Source organism: Ambystoma mexicanum, chromosome 8, assembly GCF_040938575.1.
Source record: "Ambystoma mexicanum isolate Mex_15411 chromosome 8, UKY_AmexF1_1, whole genome shotgun sequence".
Classification (NCBI taxonomy): Eukaryota; Metazoa; Chordata; class Amphibia; order Caudata; family Ambystomatidae; genus Ambystoma; species Ambystoma mexicanum.
The window spans coordinates 331761995-331783416 of record NC_090929.1 but is presented as its reverse complement, the minus strand read 5'-3'; the positions used below and the strand labels follow the sequence as shown (position 1 = coordinate 331783416).

Here is a 21422-nt window from a genome sequence, read left to right as displayed (position 1 = left end):
TCTTTCGAAGCACCCAACACCAGAAAGCCTTGTACAGGCTGCAACCTCTTCTGGCAAGCAAAATGCCTATCCCACAATCCTGCAAGATAGGGATGACAATAAATATGATGCCATGGCCAAGAAGGTTTTCTCGGCCGGTATTATAGCATTAAAGTCTGCTAATGCCACATGTACGCTGGCGAGGTTTACCCACCCACACCCTTTGGGAGTGTATTTCGATGGCGGCTGACCATATCCCCAAAGGGGAGGAATGGGACGGTTTCTTGAACATTATCAAGGATGGCAAGGACGTTATGTGCGAATCCCTCCAGATCGGTCTCGACTCTGTTGACAGCATCAGCAGGGCCATGGTGGCTAGTACAGTAATCCGCAGGTTTGCATGGTTGCGGAAGTCATGTTTTCCCCCGATGTACAGTCCAGACTTCTCAACATGCCTTTGATGGCACGCACATATCTGGGAATAAATCTGATGAGAGTTTGGAGAAGCTGCAAACTTCCAAGGCAGCGGCCAAATCCCTTGGAGCTGCGATAAGGCAAACTCCAAACCGCCCCACAGGTACGCCCTGGAGGGGTAGGTCTTTTCCCTATTATTCCACATTCGTAAGAGGCAGAGGACAGCCAGATCAAAGAGGTCAAAGACAATTCCCCCCTGGTGGACAGGGTACATATACTAAAACCACAACAGCAGGTGCTACTTTACCCTCAGCATCTGCATCAGCCACCCCAAAAGCTCTCTGAGGTCTTACATCACAAGACAGCAGTAGGAGGCAGATTAGCACAACATTTGACAGAATGGCAGGCTATCACTTCAGATGCTTGGGCATTGGAGACAATTGCCCAAGGTTACTGCCTGCCTTCCCTACAAACACCTCAGAGTCATCCACCGGGGGACAACTCTTTGAAGGTTCCGGATCCGCTCCTTATGCAGGGAATTTTAAACCTGCTAGAGAAAGGTGCTATAGAACCAGTACCTGTAGCGGAGAGGAACAAGGGTTGGTACTTGCCGTATTGTTTCTAATTCCGAAAAGGGACGGAGGATTGAGACCCATCTTGGACTTAAGAGACTTGAACAAGTTCCTCAGGAAGGACAAGTTCAAGATGGTAACCCTTACTCAGATTCTTCAGGCCCTCCCGCTTCAGGATTGGTTGGTGTCACTGGACCTTCAGGATGCTTACTTTCATGTGCCAATCCATCACAAGTACAGAAAGTACCTGAGGTTCGCCATTGGCAACTCTCACTATCAGTTTCGGGTTCTGCCATTTGGGCTAACCTCCACCCGAGGGTTTTCACCAAGTTAATTTTGGCGAGAAGGCCAGCAACCAAATCTTTATACTGCTTGCTGTCATGATGCCTACCCCCGGGGACCCAGACCAAGTCCAGCAACCCCGGAAGCAGGCATTAAGTTATCCTAAGCAAGCCCAACAACCCTGTTAGGGGCTATTTGGGTCCAGTCCTGGCGCCTATGGCACCAGGCTCATATGGAGAGTCAGTCCTGGCGCCATAGGCTCATAGATTAAAACCTACCTGATGCAGACCATGCTGCAAGAGCTCCAAGCCGAAAGAGGCTTGGAAGGGACTACTTTACTTAGGGACTATTTTTTACTCGGGCGGGGCTGGGGAGGAATACTTACCTGGGACTACTTTGGAGGCTATTTAAACCACACCCGAAGAGCAGCACACGCTTCGCGTTATTCTGCATCCAGCAGCGTAACGCTCACCGTGCCTGCAAGTCAGCATCCAGCCTTCTGCCACGCCCGCCTCGAGTTTGGAGCTCCTAGAAAAAGGGAGAAAGAAGGAGAAAAGGTTAGAACAAGAGCAATACCTTTGATCCTTACCTGAATTCCCGATCCATCGCGCCTTCGAGCTGGAAGAAAGAAGTTATTTTATGCGCGTCGCCTCGCCTGCTGCAGCGCCGCGCTGAACTCACCGGCCTTCGCATCATCTTCACATTCCACCGCATCCTCCTGCATGTTCCCGCCGCACTCCGGCATCTAAGGAGAAGACAAGAACAGCAAGGTGAGCCAAGGGAATACACAGAGGAATATTAGTTACCACCCCATAGACTTACCTGAGTTTACCACTGGGGGTACTATTCCTCTTCACGGGTTGGCGCAGCTTCCACTGCATTGTCACCAAACCCCGGCCCCTAAGGGGAAACAAAAGGACAGCAAGGTGAAACAAAGGGACTAACAAGGGGAACCCTCCTCACCACAATAGACTTACCTGATTTTACCGCCAGAGGTATTATTCCCTGAGACTTCATACTTTCTCTCAGCGCCTGAATAAGGGAGAAAGCAGCAGGTTACATATTGACATTATTTTATCGAACTGTGTTGGAAAATACAAATCCTTACCAGAATACTACCGGTTGCCATGAGGAACTTTTCATTAGGGTCAAGCTGCAACCTGCAAGAAATCGGACAAGAGTGAAAGTCAGGCATTTGAACTCTTAACTCTTACGAACTTTATCCTTACGGAGTCTTGCCGGGAATCTCTGAGTCAATATTGTTCTGGAACTCACCAATTCCTTCGAGCCAATGAAGCAACTGGTTATCAACGCGCCCCTGCGCTCAATGCAGGATGGAGAGCTCATCTTTTGAAACCATCAGGTGAGACTATAAGAGGAGACATCAAAGGTGATCTGTAGGGAGAACAGCGGGGGTGGGGGGATTTACACTCAACTCCATGGGTGGTTAATGCCCTTTCTCCATTTGCAGAAGAATATTCCCACGGGCCAAGCAAATGAAGCTAGGTGGGCCAGTCCAGTCCGTCATCTCGGCCCTACGCGTCACATTGGTGGAGACCGCAGCTGTCCAATTCCGATCGACGCCTCTGTGGGAACCAGGTGAGCGTAACACTTCCGTTGGAATAAGTTCTGCAGCTGGTGTAGAGATAAGAATGTTGATCCTTTTTCATGCAATAGACCGATGGTGTTATCTTTCCTATTGCATTTTGCAAATCTGGGACTCCAGATTGGTACAATGAAAGGTTACCTAGCAGCGCTTTCCATTTTCAAGTGCACTGCTGAGGAAGTCTCCTACTTTAAAATACCTCTGGTAATACAATTCTTGAAGGGGTTAACTAAGTTTATCCCCCAACTCCTTTTGAAGTCCCCCTGTGGGATCTAAATTTAGTCTTAAACTTTTTAATGGGTACTCCCTTTGAGCCTCTTCATTCTTGTCCATTGATACTTCTTACCCTCAAAACAGTCTTTTTAGTGGCAATAACATCTTCCAGGAGGGTGAGTGAGATACAGGCTTTGTCTTGCAAGCCGCCTCACACTGTCATTCACAAGGACAGAGTGGTATTAAAGTTGAAGCCTAACTTCCTCCCCAAAGTGGTTTCTGAATTCCACATCACTCAGAAAATAACCTTGCCATCATTTTACCCTCCTCCACATACAGGAAAAGAGGAGGAAATGCTGCACAGACTTGATCCAAAGTGTGCTTTGAGCTTTAACATTAGCAGACTTGCTAAATTGATACAAACTGACCAATTGTTTGTGGGTTACACAGGTCATAAATTGGGTCTAGCCATTACCAAACAAACCATCTCTAGGTGGATTATTTTAACAATTGCAGAATGTTATAAATTGGCCTTTAAAGACCCTCCAGAGCATATAAGGGCTCATTCAACCAGGGGTGTCGCAGCTTCGTCAGCTCTTCAAACAGGAGTTCCCATAAAGGATATTTGTGCGGCTGCCACATGGTCGTCTGCTGTCATGATCTCTGCTTCCAAAAGGTCAGGGTTTTCCCAACTCCCTTGGAAGCAGATCCATAACCCAGGTTCCGAGTGCCAACCAGTCCCAATTGGGACCTTTTGGACCCAGTCCTGGCGCCAGTGGCACCAGGCTCATAAATATGCCCAGTCCCAGCGCTGGAAGCGCCGGGCTCATAATGCTTGGGTGGACTTACCTGCAGCAGACCATGCTGCTTACTTGCCTGCCAGTTGAGTCTCTGATCCTCTTCTGTTTGGAACTACTTTTCCTGTTGGGTGGGGCAGGAGCCACTCCCTAGATTCAGAACACTGGAACTCTTCTGGAAAGCAGGAACTCTTTTCTTACCTAGGCGTGGCTGTGGAAGGAGACACCTAAGCACTACAGGAGGCTATTTAAACCACACCCGATGGATGAATCTTGCTTTGCGTTATTCTGCATCCTCAGCAGCAGAACGCTCATCGTGTCTTCTGCATCTGATCCTGGGCCTAAGGGAAAAGGCTTACCATTCTGAATCCAGTCTTCAGCAACACCTATAAAGACAAGAAAGAACAGGTTAGCATTACGGTCTTCAGTGACAGCTCTTCACTTACCGGGTCCATCGGCTGTCACCAACGCCTCGCGCTGCATTCCGGCATCTGAAAGACAAAGGCTTACCTACTCTTCGTGCGCTCCGGAGGTCTTCACACTGCATTCCGGCATCTGAAAGACAAAAGCTTACCAACTCTTCGCACGCTCCGGAGGCCTTCGACGCTGCATCCCGCATCTGAAAGACAAAACAAGGTGCGTTTAAAGACAATGGGGAACTTTAATACTCACGTGCCATTACTCCTTTCCACATCTCACCCAGTGGGTATTCCGGCACCCTGCAGCCGCCCCGAACTTGTACCTGCAAAATAAAAAGACAGTTAGAGCGCATCGTGAAGCAGGCAACAAGCGCTTACTTACGTGCTTCCAGGCGCTTCTATTCATCACACGGGCTCCATCTTCAACTCACTTCAGCCCGCCATCCGCCATCGCCGGAACCCTGCAAAACAAGAGACATCATTACTAAAGACTTTAAAGACATTAGAATTACTCGAAACTTACCGTTCGTGCAGTAAACGACGGACAGCAGTCCTCTGAAGTCAAGAGGCCTGCTCCCCTTATCCAGTGAAGAAACTGGTTACAGCACCCTGCCTCGAGGCAGATGGAGAGCACGGCGTTCACTTACCTAAGACATCTTACCCTTCGAGCCAGACATACAGTGCACAGAGGTCCAGCCCAAAGAGCCAGCCGTGTGTTACACATCACCTTTGAAGATACGGTATACGCCCAGACAAGACCGGCGCCTCTACGGGAATCAGGTGAGCGTTACAGAACGCAAAGCCTACCACAAAACTCCCGTCCAGGCGCTATGGAAACCTCGGATACCGACCAGCTAGCCCAGTTACTTGGGGAACTAAGGGCAGAAGTGCATGCAGCCCGTCAGGAAACGAACGCTCTAAGAAGGGAACTGATTATTTCCAAGGAGCGAACAGATGATCTCGCTAGACAATTGCTACAGTCACAAGCCGGACAGACCCCGTTACCCGCATCTGGGGTAAATCTTCCTTCTACATCCTCTATGAATCCAGTGCAGATCAACCTACCTGGGAATGTACCTCTGGCTCCACCCGAACGATTTTCTGGTGACCCAAAGAGGTTTGCAGTATTTATCAATCAGTGCCGGTTGCATTTCTTATGCCGGCCAGCAGCCTTTCCAACTGATCAAGCTAAAGTAGCTTTCGTGCTTTCGTACCTTAGTGGCAATGCGGCAGACTGGTCGATCCCTCTAGTAAATCAAGATGATCCGGTCCTCCATGATTTTCAAGCTTTTCAGCTCAGTATGGAAAAACTGTTCGCAAGACATTCACAGGGGCAGGCCTTGGACAATGAGCTTCTTTCGTTGCGACAAGGTAATCAAGACCTTTTGGCTTATATTGCGTCTTTCAACAGACTGATAGTGGAAACTCACTGGCCTGAGGACAAAAGGATTACGCTGTTTTATAGAGGTCTACGCGGAGAGCTCAAAGATGTGTTAGCCCAAGTAATGAATCCCCCACAAGATTGTTCGGACTATATAGACTTAGTCATTCAAATAGATCACAGACTGCAGAACAGGAAGGCCGATCGTTCCAAGTTTGATGCTCGAGTATTTTCCAAACCGCTAACTCCTTCCAAAGGAGTAGACTCCGGGGAACCCATGCAAATAGGGGGTCTGAAAGGTCCTCTAACAAAAAAGGCGCGGGAAAGGAGAAAACAGTTGCAATTATGCCTCTATTGCGGAAACTCAGGGCACTTTCTTCGAGACTGTCCGGTGAAATCTGCCAAGAAGGCAGTAGGAGCTGCAGTTACCAAAGTTACAAACTCTGAGCAGGGAAACGACCTCGCCCGACAAGAATAGAGGTCCTCTTGCCGAGCGTGAAAACCAGTTCCGTGACCTCGCATTTCGTGATACCTATGGTCCTCATTAGCCCTTATAATCCGGATCGATTACATGCAATTGAAGCTTACGTCGACAGCGGTGCCATCGGCAATTATGTGGATCATGAAATGGTTTTGAGGATGAATCTAACTCTTTGTCCCAAGGCTGTAAAGGACGTCATTACTAAGGTGGATGGTACGGAGATAGCCTCCGGGCCAGTAACGCATACCACTCAAGAAGTGACGCTAGTAAGTCAAGATGGACACCATGAGAAGATCGTGTTCGATGTGATCAAGGCCCCTCAGTTTCAGATTATTCTAGGAATACCTTGGTTAGAGAAACACAATCCTCTGATCGATTGGCGAGCAAGAACGGTCCAGTTTCCAGAATGTGTCTCTACTTGTCACCCTCCACCTGGTGTTGCACTGGCAGCAATTTCTTCAGAGACTCCCCAGTTACCTCCCGAATACCTAGAATACCAAGATGTTTTCCGGAAGGATCAGGCTAACTCTCTACCTCCTCATAGGTCTTATGACTGCCAGATCGACCTGATACCTGGATCTACTCCTCCTTGTAGTAGAATTTATGCCCTCACCGAGCCTGAGAACCTTCACCTTCGACAATACCTGGATCAATACCTGGCAAATGGGTTTATTCGTCCTTCCAAGTTCCCTGCTTCTTCAGCTTTGTTCTTCGTTCCAAAAAAGGAAGGAGACGTTAGAACTTGTATAGATTATCGCTCCCTGAACCAGATCACTGTTAAGAATAGATATCCGTTACCTTTGATCCCTGAACTCCTGGACCAAGTCAGAAAAGCATGCATATATACAAAGCTGGATCTTAGAGGAGCTTTCCACTTGGTACGAGTAAAAGAGGACGATGAATGGAAGACGGCCTTCCGCACCAAGTATGGGCTATTTGAATATCAGGTCATGCCCTTCGGACTTTGTAATGCCCCGGCCGCCTTTCAATATTTTATGAACGATGTCCTCAGAGAGCTCATAGATGTGTGTGTTGTTGTTTACATTGACGACATCCTCGTTTATTCTTCATCGGAATCTGAACATCGGAAACACGTGAAAATGGTCCTCGAAAGATTGCGTCAACACAAACTTTTCGCTAAGTTGGAAAAATGTGTTTTCAACGTGACTGAAGTTGAATTCTTGGGATTCATATTATCACCTGGCGGAGTGCGTATGGATTCAAAGAAGGCCGATGCAGTTCTCAAATGGCCATCACCATCCTCCGTAAAAGGTGTGCAAAGCATGTTAGGCTTCGCTAACTTTTACCGCAGGTTTATCCCCGAATTCTCTCGAATAGTCCAGCCCATCACTGCCTTGTTAAAGAAAAACAAACGTTTTGAATGGTCTACCGAGGCGGAACAAGCTTTCCAGGATTTGAAGACTAAATTTATCTCTGCACCAATCTTAAAACACCCTTGCCCCGAACTCCCCTACATCGTGGAAACTGATGCTTCAAGCCTTGCCATGGGGGCAGTTCTATCACAAAAGGACCCGGTAACCAATCAGTTGCATCCCGTGGCATTTTGGTCCCGCAAATTCTCGCCTCCTGAAATCAATTACACGATTACTGACAAGGAACTTCTGGCTATCAAGTCTGCCTTTAAGGCTTGGCGGCATTATCTGCTGGGGGCCCGACACACCGTTACTGTGATTACGGATCACCGAAACCTGCAATATTTGAAAACCGCAAAAGCCCAATCCTCTAGACAACTCCGTTGGGCATTATTCTTTGCCGAGTTTGACTTCATAATTACCTATCGGCCTGGTACAAAAAACGGTAAAGCTGATGCCCTTTCTCGGATGGGAGTGGAAGAACACTTGATCAACCCTAAACCTGTACCAATCATTCCCGAACAAAGAATTCTGGGTGTAATCGCCACAGAATCCATAGAGGAAGTTAAGGATAAAGCCAGGCAACTTGTAACTCCAGCAGACATACAGAATTGGCATCTGCAGGGAAAGGACTTTGCAGTAAAGGACAACTTATTGTATTTCCAAGAACGATTATACCTACCCAGCACAGATTTACAGAAAAAAGTAATCTCTTGTTATCACGATTCTTTAATGGAAGGACATCCCGGTATGGCCAAGACCTCAGAAAAGATCAAGCGCTACTTCTGGTGGCCGTCTTGGAAAAAAGATATCAGAGACTTTATAATGTCCTGTGGAGTATGCGCCCGAAACAAGAGTCAAAAGGAAAGACCAGCAGGCCTCTTACGCCCTATTGACATCCCACCTCGCCCTTGGCATACGCTTTCTATGGACTTCATCACCGATCTACCTCCATGCTCCGGATACAATACGATTCTAGTAATCGTGGACTTATTCTCCAAAATGGCGCATTTCATTCCGCTCAAAGGCTTGCCAACAGCAGCAACTCTGGCCCGAGAATTTCTCGAAAATATCATCCGACTGCACGGTTTTCCTTCGGTTCTAATTTCGGATCGAGGTAGTCAATTTATTTCTCATTTTTGGCGAAGTTGCTGTCGGTCGGCTCAAATTGATGTGAGACTATCGACCAGTCACCACCCTCAGACCGACGGACAAACCGAGAGGACCAATCAAACTCTGGAACAGTATTTACGCTGCATGCTGCAACAAACTGAAAAAACTTGGAAAGACATCCTTTGGATAGCCGAATATGCCTACAATAACTCTGTCCATTCGGGAACTGGGAAAACCCCGTTTTTTCTTTTGTACGGCAGTCACCCTCGAACCTCGGAGTTGGATCCCCTCCAAGATCTTGAAACACCAGCAGTAGACTACCTGCATTCTACAATCACCCAAGCCTTTAAGGAAGCTGTTTCTCACCTTCAAAGGGCTAAAGAACAATACAAGAAAGGATCAGATCAACATCGGAAGGAAGCCCCTCAATATCAAGTAGGGGATCAAGTCTGGTTATCCACCAAATATCTACCTCTAAAAGGGCCATGCACATTCAACCCAAGATACCTTGGTCCCTATTCCATCACTACCATAGTAAACCCAGTAGCGGTCAAGTTGGACTTGCCCCCGCACATGAAGATACATCCGGTCTTCCACGTCTCTCTATTAAAACCCGTGCAACCTCAAACCCGACTAGCCAAATCTCCAAAACCTATCCTAGTTGATGGAGAACTCGAGTTTGAAGTCAAAAGCATTCTGGACTCCAAGATCTCCAAATCTAAACTATTCTACCTAATTGACTGGAAAGGCTACGGCCCCCAAGAGAGATCCTGGGAACCTGCTGAATATGTCCACGCTCCTCGCCTAATCAAAAGATTTCACCGAACATTTCCTGACAAGCCAAAACCCCCGGAGAAGCCCGGTTTGGGAGGGGCCTTGAGGGGGGGGTACTGTCATGATCTCTGCTTCCAAAAGGTCAGGGTTTTCCCAACTCCCTTGGAAGCAGATCCATAACCCAGGTTCCGAGTGCCAACCAGTCCCAATTGGGACCTTTTGGACCCAGTCCTGGCGCCAGTGGCACCAGGCTCATAAATATGCCCAGTCCCAGCGCTGGAAGCGCCGGGCTCATAATGCTTGGGTGGATTTACCTGCAGCAGACCATGCTGCTTACTTGCCTGCCTGTTGAGTCTCTGATCCTCTTCTGTTTGGAACTACTTTTCCTGTTGGGTGGGGCAGGAGCCACTCCCTAGATTCAGAACACTGGAACTCTTCTGGAAAGCAGGAACTCTTTTCTTACCTAGGCGTGGCTGTGGAAGGAGACACCTAAGCACTACAGGAGGCTATTTAAACCACACCCGATGGATGAATCTTGCTTTGCGTTATTCTGCATCCTCAGCAGCAGAACGCTCATCGTGTCTTCTGCATCTGATCCTGGGCCTAAGGGAAAAGGCTTACCATTCTGAATCCAGTCTTCAGCAACACCTATAAAGACAAGAAAGAACAGGTTAGCATTACGGTCTTCAGTGACAGCTCTTCACTTACCGGGTCCATCGGCTGTCACCAACGCCTCGCGCTGCATTCCGGCATCTGAAAGACAAAGGCTTACCTACTCTTCGTGCGCTCCGGAGGTCTTCACACTGCATTCCGGCATCTGAAAAACAAAAGCTTACCAACTCTTCGCACGCTCCGGAGGCCTTCGACGCTGCATCCCGCATCTGAAAGACAAAACAAGGTGCGTTTAAAGACATTGGGGAACTTTAATACTCAAGTGCCATTACTCCTTTCCACATCTCACCCAGTGGGTATTCCGGCACCCTGCAGCCGCCCCGAACTTGTACCTGCAAAATAAAAAGACAGTTAGAGCGCATCGTGAAGCAGGCAACAAGCGCTTACTTACGTGCTTCCAGGCGCTTCTATTCATCACACGGGCTCCATCTTCAACTCACTTCAGCCCGCCATCCGCCATCGCCGGAACCCTGCAAAACAAGAGACATCATTACTAAAGACTTTAAAGACATTAGAATTACTCGAAACTTACCGTTCGTGCAGTAAACGACGGACAGCAGTCCTCTGAAGTCAAGAGGCCTGCTCCCCTTATCCAGTGAAGAAACTGGTTACAGCACCCTGCCTCGAGGCAGATGGAGAGCACGGCGTTCACTTACCTAAGACATCTTACCCTTCGAGCCAGACATACAGTGCACAGAGGTCCAGCCCAAAGAGCCAGCCGTGTGTTACACATCACTTTTGAAGATACGGTATACGCCCAGACAAGACCGGCGCCTCTACGGGAATCAGGTGAGCGTTACATCTGCACACACCTTTTCAAAATACTATAGTCTGGATTCCACCACTAGCCAAGAATCTAAATTTGGAAAGGCAGTACTGCATTCCTAAAAAACTAAAATGTTACTCCCTCCTTCTGATCGTATTACTGCTTTGGGAGAGTATCAAAGATGAGGAATACGTGGGAGGACACAATCCATTCGAAGAACAAGTTACTTACCCATGGTAACGTTCTTTCGACTGGATGGTCTTTCCACGTATTCCTTATCATCCCTCCCATTCTTCCCCGCAGTAAAACTTACCTTGTCGTTACAGTCTGTGCTCCCATCTATGTGTAACCATCTAACTCAGAACTATGCTTCGCTATTCAAAACGAAACGGAGCAACGGACACTGCGTGCACTACTTATACCTGTGGTGACGTCGACATCGGCAAAGAGGCCTCCGAGGGACATCGACTCGACAGGCATTGACGCACAATGCGTCCCTACTGAGAAACATGTTTTCCGAAGCAGCAAGCTGGATATTAGGAAATATCAAAGATAAGGAATACGATACATAAAAAAAAAAACAAAGATAAGGAATACGTCAGAGGAACATACAGTAGAAAGAACGTTACCATCGGTAAGTAACTTGTTCTTTCCTCTTCAAGGTCAACGTGGACATCCTTGATGACTGGCCTATTGAACCTAAAAAGGACCTATCCATACTTCCACTTCTCTTCTCCACCTTGTACCTGCCTATTCCCTTCTTCCCGCTATTCACTGCTCTGCTGTCCCAACAGCACTACCTCTTCCTCTGTTGGTCTCAATGCTTCTTCGAAATTCCTCTGCTCTTTATTTTCCATTACCATTCACAACCTATCCTCTATTCTAGCGGTAGGAAGCATGGCTCCCTTTTTCACCCATTCTCAACCCTTCAAATAACCTTCTTGTTGATGGCTTCATTCTCTCTCGATCCTTCATTCTTAATCTCTCTGCTAGTCTAGCGGTTGGGGGGGGGGTTTATTCTTCTCTCCTCACCCCGTTCTCAATTTCTCTGTGGCCCTGACCATTGACAGAGTTGCCCTTCCATTTTCCTTGGTATCCCATCTTTCAGAAAGTATAGCTGTAGGAGGCGTTACCCGTGTCCATCTCACAACCACTGGAGTGGCAGCTGGTGATAATGGGGGCTCAAACTCGGGGTTAGTATACACCTCTGCAGGCCAGAAAGGATAACACCCATATGGTGGTGGTGTGGAAGGAATCTCTGCATCCTCCTTTCTGTGCTCTTTTCCTCAATGTTAACACTGTAGGCCTTTCCGCCCTTCTCATACATCCTCCATTATTCTAAAATATTTAAGCCTTTCTCTCACTTTGATCCCTTGTCCCTAGTAAGTAAAAAGGTTTTCCAACATTCATCTCATAGGTCACCTCTTCAGGCTAAGAAATAAGAATTGTGCCCTTAGTTTCCCAAAGCCATTCTCAATGATATTTCAGAATCTTTACCTTATACCCTGGAAGTACCTGATACAAGTGATCTAGTGGAGTCTCCATACTCCAAACAGCCTGCCTCTAACAATCTTGTTCTGGGAATCAACAATCTAAACACAGAAGCTGAACCTGCGGCAAAATCCTTTGAACAAAAGAACAATTATTTTCCTCACCAGTTTCTTAAAACCTCCCCGCAGCCACTCACCTTATCACTTTCACTACGATCACCTTACTAGCTATTCACTTTTAATTATGCTTCCCACTCTTACACAAAAGACAGCGGCCCTCATTACGACCCTGGCGGAGATCATGGTGCAATTTGCACCATGGAGCATGGCGGAAAGCTGCCAGCACCGCCATGGGGGTTGGCGGATTTACCGCCCCATTCCGACCTTGGCGGGGCGGTAAATCCCCAATCCCCATTTTGCCCTTCCCCATTCCCATTTTTGCCCCATAGGGTATAATGGGAGTGGGGAAGGAGTTAATTACGCCACCGTAAATTACGGTGGCGTAATTAACAACAAGGTCCCGTAGCGCCATGGATTTTTCCGCCCGGAAAAATCAGGCGTAAAAGGCTCCATGGCGCTACGGAATCTCGTAGTAAGGCGGAAGGGTACGCCATGATTTACGCTGGCGTAAACCCTCTCCGCCAGGGTCGTAATGAGGGCCAGCATATTATCAAAAAAACACAATGCCTGTCCTAATCCTCTTTACTTCTTCATCACTTCTTCTTTATCTCTTTTTGTCACAAACGTCGGTAATGTCCTCTTCTTCAGATGACAACACAGTTTCTCCCCCTTCCCCCGACTCCTCACCTTCCACTTTCTTCTTTGATCTTCCTTCCTTGTGGCTTGTAGGTCTCTCTTTTTTTTATGAAGATAAGGACGTCCTCGGTAGGATGCCACCGTGCCACCTAAAAAGGTGTAACAGGGGTAACCCCTCCGGGAACGCCAAGTAAGGGGAAAAAGCCAGAGGCACAAAAACCCCCTAATAGACTTCCTTCAGGGAAATGGGGTGAGAGTGGCTGGTTACGGTGGAGTATGATAATTGCCTGTACAGAAGTTCAAATGCAATCCAATGAAGGCTGAAGTACTTGAAAAATATGGACCAACAACAATCCATTAAAACAGGCAAGATACTGGTACACGGCTGGTCTCGTAGGCACAAGGGCTGGGCAAAAATTCAATCCAGAAAACAGGCAGTAGTCGGGTACACAGTAGATCCAGTATACTCAAGGGCAAGGCAAGAGCAATCCAAAAGACAGGCTGAGGTCGGGTACACAGTAGATCCAGGAGTAAATAAAAAGGGAGAAGGTAAGCAGGAGCAAAGGACGAAAGCAGGCTGGGAAAAAAAAGAGGAACCGAATAAAATAAGGAAGAAGAGAGAGGGGAGGAGCAAAAGTAGGGAAAATAAGGCGAGGGGAAGGCAGAATCAGCGAGGAGCAATAGAGTGCTAAAACTACCAAAAAATAACTTAACGAGAGAAAAGGGCAAGTCGGAGGGACAAAAGCATGAGTTTTCAGAGGGAGCGACAGCAACTCAGGGAGAAACCCGGAAACGTTGCAACGCGTCCGCAACCAGGAAGTACGGAGCTAAATACTTCCAGTTACGTACGTGTGCAACAACTAGAACGGTGAGGAAGGGACGGAAGACGTGCCGGGAAAGGCTATGGCAGACTATAACGCCAGCGATTCCACACCCGCCATCCTTGCCGTGATATGACACTTTTACAACAATGTTGTCTTTTTCCAACTACAGAAAGATACCCTTCACCACCTCGACTAACCAAGAAAAGAAAAGAACAAACTAGGTAAAAATATATATAAAAAAGGACTTAAAAACACATAAGAGTTCATCCACTCCTCCACAAACACTCACCTTTTCAACCCACCTTACCTTATCTGACTCCATACATACATGCCTAATTTACCCACCAAAGTGCACTCAGGTCAAATGTTCTCCGAAGCGATTCGAAGTGGTGCTCCTTCAGTTTGCCCTGCACAGCTGAACCGTGGCACCAAGCTTTAGGGAGCAGACAGGCCTTTAACCAATATGGCACCTGTACACCTCTCAGTTTAACGTACATGAAAGACTGGACCCCGCAGATAAGTGCTGCAGCCGATTAGTGTAGACAGGAATCTCCCAGCCTCTCAGAAAGCCTGGAGATCAAGTCGGGGGTCACCAAATGTAGGGGTGGACCTCTGATCTCCTTACCTAAATATAGGCATGCCTCTTAAGAATTGAGTGAACGTTTATTGTATTGTATACAAATGTCCAGGAGGGGCTAGATGACTCCTTAGACTCCTTTGAGACAGAACTAACCCAATTCTCCGTGTACCACACAAAGGTTACACATTATATACATTGTCACAATGTTTATACTCTTGCTGGCGTCCCTGGTATCTCTCATGTCATGCTTATCTATTACGACTACCATTTCAGCATGCATGGCCTCTGGCCACATCCTGGTCATTTCCCTGAGAACCCGATCAAAACCCATAAACCATTTTCACCTCTACGCTAAAGCACCCCTTGCACCGGATTTATTACCTGCCCCCAAATCGACCCAGCCATGAGGCCAGATTGCCCTGGTCACTGAATATCAGACTCCCATTTGCATTAGCTCATATTTACAGTACAACCCTTTTTTGGGATCTTGCCATATTTGGTCATGATGTCATCACATGGTTACATATTCACCTACAATAATCCCAATTTATTACAAGTTCCATCTGGTGAGGGACCTCTAACCCCGGTCGTGATGCACATGGCTTTTACAAGGGCACTTCATCAATATGAGGAGGGATAGAAGCAAACAAGTTCCACTTGAACCTGTGATAAATATCTTATCCACCTACTCTTGCTGGCGTCCCTGGTATCTCTCATTTCACGCTAATCTTTTTTTTTAGACTACCATTTCAGCATGCACTGCCTCTGGCCACATCCTGGTAATTTCCCTGAGAACCTGATGAAAACCCATTAACCATTTTCACCTCTGCCCTTAAGCACCCCTTGCACCGGATTTATTACCTGGCCCCAAATCGACCCTGCCATGCGGCCAGACTGCCCTGGTTACTGAATAACAGACTCCCATGTTGGCAGGAAGATTACTTCTTTTATCCACACAGCACCAAGTCATAAACCTTGTGAACCCCGAGCACTTGATTCTGTCCTTGCTGCAACTGACCATTTAATGTTATCACACGCAGCTTGCTGAATACAGTTAGCTGCCTTCCCCATCCTTCGACCCCGATCAACCAACTTCCCAAATCACACACAGTTTATCTCGCCTAACCAGGTTTCTACGGCCTATACAAACCCCAACTATGAGGGACCTGTGGTACACAGCCTTCTCATGTATTCACCGTGAAACCCCTGTACCCCAATTGCCAAACACATTTCCCTGAAAACCCCCATGTATATATGTCTGTGCACGTGTGGTCAAGACTACTGCGTCCCCTCACAGTGGCTAGCCCACAAGCAAATCTCCTTTCTCACCTGTGCATATAAAGCTCCTTGCTTCCCATCTTTTTTTTTTTTAAACTTTATTTATCAACTGTGGTGGTACACTTTACTTCACAACATGACCTTCCATAACATTTCACTCTTCGTTTATCCAATATCGGAACTTGGTTACAATTTAACGATTCTACACACTTGGTACATTAACAGTTCCCCCCCGGGCTGCTTCCCGCCGACCCCGATTCACACAGGTATACCCTGAATTGAGCCCATATGTCCTTGGGTTTGCATGGACTTGGCAAGGACATTACGTATTGTTCCTCACACTCATTGACACAGGCCAATTCTTTAAGGAAGTGATTTGCACTCGGGGCGTTTGTACTTTTCCATTGTTGCAGTATACATTTTTTAGCCACCGCGCATGCTACATTGAATAATCGCCTAGTCACTTCCGAGGTCTTACCAATGTCACCAAATATATATTTCTGGGGTGTAAGGTCCGCCGGGATCTGTGTGATATCTTCTAGGATGGATGCCACTTCGCCCCAGAACTTGTGTATGAGTGCGCAACTCCAGTACATATGGAATGAGTCGGCCTGTTCGACCCCACACTTCAGGCACCTGCTTGAGCCATCTCTTATAAATTTCGCTACCTTCTGGGGGGTGTAATGTAACTTGTTTAGCACCTTAAATTGGATCTGGCGGAGACCTGCATTGATGGAAACTTTTTTGGTTAAGGCACAATATTTCTCCCATTTCTCATCCGGGATTATGGTTCCCAGGTCGGTCTCCCATGACAATCTGATCTTATTTGTTGTGGGTGTATTTCCCTGCACAACTGCGTATAGCCTCGAGACACTAACTCCCCCTCGGACGGGCAGCGCAGCCAGGCATGGGTGGGTGGGTGTTTCCTCCGGGAACAGAGGCCATCTAGCTTTAAAAGACATTTGCATGCGATGGTACTGTAATATTTTCAGCGGGTCCCTTCCCATCCCTACTTTAAATTCCTCCAAAGTTATGAACTTGCCATTAGGGTATATGTCCCGGAGTTTAAATTCCCCCTCTGGGTCCCAATTTGTGCGGATACCCGGGTCATAGGACGGTGCTATACCGGGAAAGTTCCAGAAGGGTGCTTCCGAGCAATAAGGAGCTGTTATCCCGAGCCTGCGGAATAGTCTAGACCATGCGTGTACTGTGATACTAACCGGGTGGAATGGGCAGTCATCTTTATGTTTCTTATTAAAGATTATGGACCGTATATCGGTGGGGAGTGCAGCGTGTTTTTCGATAACCACGTGTGGGGAGGTATCTAGCTCGTCATACCAGTATTTGATAAATTGGGCCTGCGCTACTAGATAGTATAACTCAAAATCTGGGGCCGCTATTCCCCCTTTGTCATAAGGTTCCACCATTTTTTCCCATTTCATTCTGGCTGTGCTTCCTCCCCAGACAAATTCCACCGCCAAGGATCGGAGGGTTGCGAAAAACTGTGCCCCCGGCCACAGCGGAATATTAGTGAATATGTATAACAATTTCGGGAGTATTACCATTTTTAGTATGGCCACTCGACCAATGAGAGAGATGGGGAGTCCTGTCCATAGTCTGAGTTTGGTAGAAATGCTACATAATAGCTGGTCGTGATTGTCAGCATATAGAGAGGTCGCTCCACCCGACACAACTATTCCCAGATATCTCATCCTGGTGGGGGACCATTGCAGACCATGTGTGTTGGCGGGACATCTCGTGGCGGGGGTTAAGGGGAATATCTCGGATTTGGACCTGTTGGTTCTATAACCCGAGTACTCGGCAAACTCATGTATTGTCTCGATCGCAGGGCCTAAGTGTACATCTGGTTCTCAAATATATAACAATGTGTCATCTGCATATAAGGATATGGATTGGGTCAAACCAGCCATCGTTATGCCCCTTTGCCCCTGGTGCTCCCTGATTGCTGCCGCAACTGGTTCCATTGTGAGGGCAAACAGTATAGGGGAGAAAGGACATCCCTGCCGCGTACCTCTACCCAGCCTAGACCAGTCGGACAGCACGCGGTTGGTCAGTACTCTGGCTCCTGGGTCCGAGTATAACAGACCGACACATCTTAGAAAGTACGGACCTATACCGAATTTTCTTAGCACTTTGAACAAGTAAAGCCAGGACACCGAATCAAACGCCTTTTCAGCGTCAAGTGAAACTGCTACTGCCTGGGCTTCCGGTTTTATCTGGGCCATTATACCGAACAGCCTCCTAAGGTTGAGGGCCGTCGATCTAGTAGGGATAAAGCCGCACTGGTCAGGGTGTATCAACGTGGGCATATGAGGAAGAAGTCTAGTGGCCAGGATTTTAGCAAATATTTTAGCATCACAGTTAAGCAGGGATAGGGGTCGATAAGAGGACTTCTCATTGGATGGTTGCTTGCTTCAGCAATACTGTGATTATGGCTTCTCTCATTGAGGGCGGAAGGGCACCTACCTCCACAGCCTCCTCCCATACCGACAGCAACACAGGGGTCAGTTCCTCGCTAAGCTCCTTATAAAACTCTGCACCAAGCCCGTCTGAGCCTGGTGCCTTACCGTTGGCCAAAGATTTGATCGCATCGGCGATTTCCTCAGTGGTCAAGGGTTGGTCCAATGCCAGCCTGTATTCGGGGGGCAACATCGGGAGAGTGATGCCGTGGAGGTATGCCTCCACCTCCTCGGGCGACTTCGAGTCGTGATTGGAATAAAGAATTGAGTAGAACCGAGTAAATTCTCCATTTATCCCGTCTTCACTGGTGACCACTGAACCGTCTTCCATCAGTATACTGGAAATCGGTGTGTGTTTCCCCTCGGCCCTCAATAAGTTGGCCAAGGTGCGCCCTGCTCTGTTGCCCTCACCATATCTACGTGCTCTATGGGGGGTTGACATGTACAGTAGTTCTCTGGTAGCTAGTTTATTGAATTCTAGCAAGTGACGATTGATATCTGAAAGGATTTCATTATCGTGGTTGTCAGTGTATCTAGCCTCCAGGTTCCCCAGGCGTTTCTCCACCTCCTCCAGCTCTATCCGAACTGCCCTCAACATACCTGTGGACTTAGAAAGCAGTATACCTCTCACCCATACCTTAAAGGACTCCCACAGGGTGTGGCAGCTATTCACTGAACCCCTGTTGATGTCGAGGAAATGTCCTACCTCTATATGTAATGACTCCGCTACCACTGGGTCGCTAAGGATATCTGGTGGCATCCGCCATCTTCTGGCCGGGGGTTTTATGCTTCCTAGTATGATTGTCATCGTTACAGGGGAGTGGTCTGAAAAAGTACGGGGAAGTATATCGCAGTCGTCTATCTGGTGTATGAGTCTTGAGGAAATCAACCAATAGTCTATTCTGGACTCGGTATCATGTACCGAAGAATAAAATGTGTATTGTCTCCTACGTGGATGTAGTGTTCTCCAAGGGTCAACCAGTGCCATTTGTGACAGGATCTGTGACAGCGTCCCTGCCGCCCTGGAGAGTGCTCGGTGTTTTGTACTGGAGCGATCCAACGTGACGTCAAGGATAGTGTTGAAATCCCCCCCCCACAAAATTTGCTCAAGTCCCGTATATCCTATTTCATGTACCACACTTACATAGAAATCGGGATCGTCCAGATTCGGCCCATATGTGTTTACCAGCACCACCTCCCTTCCCGCTATACTCCCCCATACTATGACGAAGTGTCCCAGCATATCCACTTTGCTTTTTCCATATCGAAAGCCAACCGAGGGGTGTATAAGGGTTAGGACCCCCCTCGCCTGCGTGGAGTATTCTGTATAGTATCGATTGTGTCCCCAGTTCTTCAAGAAGGCTGTGTTTACTTTACGGAGTGCATGAGTCTCTTGCAGCATAACCACCTGCGGGCAATGTCTAGTAATGTAGGCTCCCAGCTTTCTTGACTTAGCTTGATTGTTCAGACCCCTCACGTTCCATGTAAGTAGCTTTAACTTCAGTCCCTTATCTCTTACTCCGGCACGTGCCATAGCTGTGTGTTAGTCTCATCATTCTTGTTCCGGTTTTCCCCGAGCGAATGTCATGTGCAGCGTTGTGACCACCACTTTTAACTTGTAACACCCTTCCAACTGGGCTCCCCAAGATCCCCAAACTCCTCCCCCCTACATGATTCCCATAGATCCCAACAGAATGAGTTTTATCACAACTTATTGATTCCCTCCCCACATCATCTACCCCAGCCTGACGATGCTGCCCAATAACATTCGGGTCTACCCCGATGGGCATACCCCTGAAATAACCTTGGAACTTTCCTGAGGGTGGCTGCTGTCGCTATCTGGCCACCATGTCGGGGGCTCATGGCTCGGGCCTACCTTAAGTTTGTGTCCAGGCCGTACTCTGTACTGAATCATGTTTCCCGGTGGCATGGTTTAAACGGTGCAAGCCCTTCAGTCTGCCGCATCCAGCCCCTCCGCCCCTGGCTGGTTCCCGACATTTTTATCGTGTGTCCTGTCCCTGGGAGGGAGAGGGATAGAGGCCTCCACGTATGCCATGGCTTCTTTGGGATTTTCAAAGAAATGGGCCCTACCTTCATGTTGGATTCTGATCTTCGCGGGAAAGATCAGTGCATAAGGTACATTCCGCATCCGTAGTTGTCTTTTCACCGGCTCATAGGATCTGCGTTGTGCCTGCACTCCAGCAGAGAAGTCGGGGTAAATGTGGATTCTATTGTGTTCGAAGTACAACGTGCCTTTCTCCCTGGAGAGCCGGAGGATTGCATCTCTGTCTCGATAATTAAGGATGCGTGCTATGATGGTACGAGGCGGTGCCCCGGGCTTCGGCGGTGGCGCCAGGATGCGGTGGGCTCTTTCAACCAGAAAATGTTCCGAGAGAGAATCAGAACCAAGAATATCTTTCAAAAGGTGTTCCACCTGCCGCCCCATGTCTCCCTTGCCGAAGGTCTCCGTAACCCCAACAATCCGTATGTTGTTTCTGCGGGATCTGGATTCCAAATCCTCGCATTTACTCTGGGTTTTCCGCAGTTCAGTCTGCAGTTGGGCTATGTCTCGGCCGTGTTGGGATATTGTATCTTCGCTTGCACTGATTCTATTCTCCGTTTCCGTTATTCGTGCACTCTCCTTCTCCACTCTGGCCTTCACGGACCCAATCGTTGCCACTATATCGTCCAGCTTGACGTTGACAGCCATGAACCCGTTCTGGACCAGTGTCGCCAGGCGTTCCAAGGGGTCCTCTTCCTGCCTGTCCGGGGGCTGCTGTGACCCACCAGGCACCCCACATGATTGGGAATTAGCGAAGGAGTCCATTGGACCAACCTTTTTGCCCCCTGCACCCCTCTTTTCAGTGCGGCCCATATAGGATGATGAGCGTCCCTGAAGTGGGTTGTATCCTCCCACGTATGGCGTCGTTGACCAGGACCAAAACCGTATGGGGGTTCTATGTCTTGTGTATCCGCTACTTATTTCGGGTATCTGTTCCCCTCCACTTGTCCTTCCCGTCTGGGCTGCCCCGTCCCAGTCGCTTGAGGAGTCCTATACCCGTGGGTACTCGGCTGGGCGACTCTCCGGTGCCCCCCGGGCTAGTGTTGTTGTGCCCCCCACGGGGAGATACAGGATCCGCAGGATTGGTTGGGGGCTAGTTGCACTGTCCCA

At 48.1% G+C, this 21422-nt stretch overlaps 1 protein-coding gene across 1 annotated transcript in view; it reads left to right on the top strand.

Annotated features, from left to right (window-relative positions):
* CCDC183 (coiled-coil domain containing 183) overlaps window positions 1–21422 on the top strand; it is an 893120-nt gene that overhangs the window by 90012 nt on the left and 781686 nt on the right. The gene's annotated exons all lie outside the window — the stretch shown is intronic.